Consider the following 6,000-nt stretch of genomic DNA (forward strand, 5'->3'; position numbering starts at 1 on the left):
TTTTTTTTGAAAAACCACAAGAAAAACACAATTGCCGTACTTCAAATCGTCGAAATCTCCAAGCCTTAAATAGCACTTTGAAGTGGTGCCACAGGCGCGCGTGATGTGCGTCTGCGCTGAAATTCTAATCATTTGCATATCTCACCTCCGCTAATGCATGTTGTAAATTTCATATTATTTGCATGCTTCCTTCAGGGTGTTGCATTTACGGTGGCCAGCAGTGTACTTACATCGGTCAGTGATTGTATTGCCATCAAGCTCTTTTAATTGTGATTATGTTCCCATCATCGGCATGGAGCCATTTGCTTTTAACCCTCAAGAAACATGTCTACCATCCATAGAAAACCACTCTTATTTACGTTCCTTTTATTTGGTCATTTGTACCATAATATATTTTACTGCCGCCTTCTTCATCGGTGCTTGGAGACTTACAGCTCTTTATAATTAAATCCAAAATAACAAATTTAAATACTCCAAACTATCAATTTTAAATATTGTCTCTTTTTTTTATTTCAACTAGCACAAGCTAGTTAACAGTATGGTCGAATGAAAAGATGACGAGGGCAACAAAATAAAATATATGAAGCATATCGTGCGAAACTGAAGTTTGGCATTTCATGATGTAGGCCATAGTCTCCCAAACTTTTTGTTCCATCGCCCCCCAACTCAAATAAACCCATAGGATCCTATGTTAAATCAGTTGGTTCTATCACCCCCTTGGACCATTCTATCGCCCACTTTGGGAAACACTGATGTAGGCAATGATACTTATACATTATGCCAGCATTCAGACTTAAGTATCTAGGGTAAGAAGCAGTATGAGTAAGAGGCTCGCCATACAGTTCAATCATGTTAACCATCTTTTTCTACGATCAATGATGCTGATTAACTTTTCTGAATGAAAAGGAGTGCTGTTGGATGTTTGACATTGTAGTATCTGCATCGTGCTATAAAGAACAAGAATCTTGGAATTTGTTTACAATGCCTGCCCACATTATGTCCCATCAGCAACAAAAAAAAAAGTTGCTCCAACAGTTCAAAGCTTTGTTCGAGAATGGCTGTTTATTTGAAGCAATAGGATCTTTGACTCCAAGCTCTCATCATCCTTCCATTTGATCAACCCAAATACTGTATTCTCCCACACTAGCTGACATGCCATGCAGTTAGAGGGACACTAGCTTTTTGAATGTTGGGATCTGGTTCGTTCCGAGCATGCCAGGAAAAAAGAGGTTTAGTAAGGATCACAATATGCATTTTGAAAATTCAGTGAATTTTTAGAATAAAAATATCTAATAATTTTCCAGAACTCGTGACTTGAATTTCCTGTCATGCTGGTCACTTTCGCTGTTTCCCAGCATGTTGTCTAATCCAAGGAAATACAGTAAATTTTATTAGCATTTTTTTTTAATGAATACTTCATGCACCTCTATGAAGTAATTATGGTTGAGTTTGGAATCAAAGTGGTAAGTTATCACTGTAGTAATCAAGCTTGGTGCTTTTAACAACAGTTACACATGTACGACGATTTCCCTTTTGACACGACTTGGTTCAAGTTATGCTTTCATAAGAACCAGTGTGTACTTGGAATATGTTGGGTGATGATACACTCATTTTAACTGCCTTTGCAGCCAAAAGCACACACACAAAAAAAACTGTGGAAGAAAAAGTCTAACAAAAAAAAAAAAAGCTCACTGGTATAAGGTACCTGCATGGTATATACACATAGTTTCACTTGCGAAGGTATAGCTTGTACAAGCGTGCAATGATCACAACTTATTCAATCTTCAAGCCGCTTGTACAAATAATTGTACATAATTGCTTGCGAGAAGTTCCTCTACAGGATGGGGCTGAGAGCTCCAGGCTCTGAGACAATTTTCATCATTTGTTTTTTCAAGCTATAAATTTACTATAGAAGGGTCCCTGTCTAGGATGCTGGGGGCCATGTTGAGATAACAACTATATAAAATTTATTTGGAGAGCCGAGAAATTTTGTGTTTGGTCAGAACATGCCTCCTCCAAAAAATGGCTTTTTGATCTAAAAGTCTTGTTAATTATAGCTAATTACAAGTGAGATAAATGCACAAATACATGCATACGGCCAAACATGTTGATTTTTTCAATTTGTATTTGTGTGTATGCTTTGTGATTTTTAAGTGACAATGAAAATATTTATACCTCAAAACTGTGATTTGGAGTTATCTTGTTCTGACCAACCACAACAGAATTCCTAAGCCCGGTCCAACGAGGACTGTACAAATGTTATTTTCTTCATTTTTTTAAGCATACAACCCCCCTCAAAGAAATTTCAAGTAACTGCACTTCATTTGAAAAATTTCTGTAATTAAAAGTATGTTTTTAAATCAACGGTTGTAGATATAGAGAAGGGACAGACAGCCTGTATATTGGAACAGCATATGAAGATGTATTAATACATATACACTGAAGAGCCAAAAAAGCTGGTAGACCTGCCTAATATCGTGTAGGGCCCCCGCAACACGACATGGACTCGACTAATGTCTGAAGTAGTGCTGGAGGTAATTGACACCACGAATCCTGCAGGGCTGTCCATAAATCCGCAGGAGTAAGAGGGGGTGGAGATCTCTTCCGAACAGCACGTTGCAAGGCATCCCAGATATATTCAATAATGTTCCTGTCTGGGGATTTAGGTGGCCAGCGGAAGTGTCTAAAGTCAGAAGAGTGTTCCAGGAGCCACTTTGTAGCTATTCTGGACGTGTGGGGTGTCGCATTGACCTGCTGAAATTGTCCAAGTCCGTCGGAATGCACAATGGACATGAATGGGTGCAGGTGATCAGACAGGATGCTTACGTACCTGTCAGAGTCGTATCTAGACGTATCAGGGGTCCCATATCATGCCAACTGCACACGCCCCATACCATCACAGAGCCTGCACCAGCTTGAACAGTCCCCTGTTGACATGTAGGGTCCATGGATTCCTGAGGTTGTCTCCATACCTGTACATGTCCATCAGCTCGAAGCAATTGGAACCGAGACTCGTCAGACCAGGCAACGTGTTTCCAGTCCTCAACAGTCCAATGTCAGTGTTGTCTGGCCCAGGCGAGGCGTAAAGCTTTGTGTCGTGCAGTCATCAAGGGTACACGAGTGGGCCTTGGGCTCCGAAAGCCCATATCAATGTTTCGTTGAATGGTTCCCACGCTGATACTTGTTGATGGCCCAGCATTGAAATCTGCAGCAATTTGCGGAAGGGTTGCACGTTTAATAATTCTCGTCAGTCGTCGTTGGTCCTGTTCTTGCATGATCTTTTTCTGGCCACAGCAATGTCGTATATTTAATTTTTTACCGGATTCCCGATATTCACGGTACACCCGTGAAATGGTTGTACGCGAAAATCCAAATTTCATCGCTACCTTGGAGATGCTATGTCCCATCTCTCATGCGCCGACTATAACATCACGTTTAAACTCACTTAAATCTCAATAACCTGCCATTGTAGCAGCAGTAACCGATCTAACAACTATGCCAGACACTTGTGTTATGTAGCCGTTGCCGACTGCAGCGCCGTACTCTGATTGGTTCCATATCTCTTTATTTGTATACGCATGCCTGTACCAGTTTTTTTGGCTCTTCAGTTTATATACGAGTATAGTTTTTTTGGAAGAGGCTCTTTCCCCTTCAGAAGGGGAAGTGCCAGATCAGGAGTAAAGAAATAAAATTTTAATTGCAGAAGAATTTAGAAAAAAAAGTTTTCACACTGAAACTCAAACTACATTGGATTAATGATTCTCGGAGAAAACTGATTTTTGATGCATTTTATCTAGCTGGGAACATATGGGGGGCGCAAATTTCACCCTGTAACCAAAGGGGTGCTCAACCTTTTGGAGAGTGCTGGCCACTCGAGCCATCTGGAAATGTATGAGTCACTCAGGTGTTTTCATCTGTGTGCAGCAGGCCACTTGAATTGGGATCCGGAACTTTTGTCCCCGACATCTCGCCCCTGGAACGTTTCGTCCCCCGGAAATTTCGCCCCCCGAAAAATTCACACCTGACATTTCACCTGCCCTGAACGTATGAGTGACCGTGTGAATGATCGAGTGTGAAATGAACTGTAGGAGTGCGTTAGTGACTACAAATGACTGAGCGAGTGGCAGAATGACTCACCATGTGAGTGACCGTATCAACTAGTGTGCAATTGACTTTGAGTGAATGACCGTATGAGTGATCACGTGACTGACCGAATGAGTGACCAAGTGAGTGGCTAATTAAATACTGGTGTAAGTTTCCTAGTGAATGATTGAGCGTATGAGTGACCGAGTGGCTGACGGAATGAAAGAGTGAATGCTTGAATAAATTTGCGAGTGATTGAGCATATGAGTGATCAAGGGAGAGACTGAGTGACTAACCGCATGAGTGACCGAGTGGTTAACTGCATGAGTGACTGTATATGTGACCAGGTGAGTGACCAAGGGAGTTACTGAGTGATGGAACACATAAGTGAATGTGTGACCAAGTGAGTGACTGCATGTGACCGAAAGATTGATAAAGTGAATGACCGTATGATTGACCCAGTGAGCGACTGAGTGATTGACAGAGTGAGCAACTAAGTGATTGGCAAAGTGCGAGGGCGGAGTGTCTGCAAAGATGATCCTCCTCATCCCATCCCTTTTTATAGGTGATTACGTAGCACTGAGTGACCAAGTGACTCACACTTTAATGGATTCTAAGAATTTAGAATTTTCAGTTTAAGCATAAAATATTTTTCCCAAATTTACGACTCACACCAGTGTGGTCACTCACACTATTATTCATATATTCACTCATACGGTAGGCAAAATGACAGAGGGTCAATTTCCGATTCACTTGACTACTCACTGGGTCACTCATATGGTCAGGGCAGATAAAATGTCCGGGGATAAATTTTCAATTCACTCGACCACTCATGCGATCAGGGGAAGCAAAATGTCACGAGTAAATGTCCAACTCACTTGTACCATCATTCATATGTTCACTCATAGAGTCACGCGTACGATAAGGGCTGGCAAAATATTAGAGATAAATTTCCGATTTACTTGATTACTTACTGAGCCACTCATATGGTCAGGGCGAAATGTACCGGGGTGAGATGTCAGGGGCGAAATTTCCGGGGGCCAAATGTACTGGGGACGAAATGTGCCAGGGGCGAGATGTCGGAGGCGAAATATTGGGGGGGGGGGGGGGACAAGGTTCCGTGAACCTTTGAATCATCTGGAAATGTTCCATGATTCACTCTAGTGATTTGCAAATGTACCACAAGCCACTTAAGTGAACTACTTACTACTACACCAACTCCGGCTATATCATAATTTACTGCCACTGAGTTTGGTTTTTAGCCTCAAGCTCGATAGGGAAAGTACCTATATTCTTCCCCCTCAGTTCGGATACTTATGTGAATTGGAGGTTTTCCACAGCTCACTCAAGTGATTTGAAAATGTGTTTGGGGTTATTCAAGTTATCTAGATATGTGCTGTTGACAGCTTTAATGATCTAGAAATGCACTTCGAGCCACTGAAGTAATCTGTAAATTTGCCACTGGTCACTTAGGTGATAGGATGATCTTTTGTGAGCCACTTGATTGGTTTGGTTATTTCTCGTGGGCCAAGGGTTGAGCATGTATGTTTTAACCTCTCCTTCGATATTACGGGGGGGGGGGGCTCTCTAAAATATGTGCTTGTCCCAGCTAAGCAAGCATCTAGTTACAACCCTGGTGACACATTCTCAAATTTTCGAGGTTGCTCTACTGATGTGGCTTATATGCCGCCCCTCTCTACCCCATGTATGGCTGTGTGAGCACTCATGGGTTGAAAATAATTCAGATGCCCCTGTGCCCCTGCAATAAACCTACATATGTTGCAGCTAATGTCCAAATTCTTCATGAATGGGTTGACTATAGCATTTAGTTTCTTTTCTATGTCAAACTTTGGGCAAATGTCCAGACTGGATATCAGCTATGGCACGGGTTATATCACACATGCAGACAATCACATA

This window comes from Pholcus phalangioides, unplaced genomic scaffold (genome assembly GCF_987345545.1).
Source record: "Pholcus phalangioides strain wild (caught in Gottingen) unplaced genomic scaffold, Ppha-v1.0 ptg000005l_1, whole genome shotgun sequence".
Lineage (NCBI taxonomy): Eukaryota > Metazoa > Arthropoda > Arachnida > Araneae > Pholcidae > Pholcus > Pholcus phalangioides.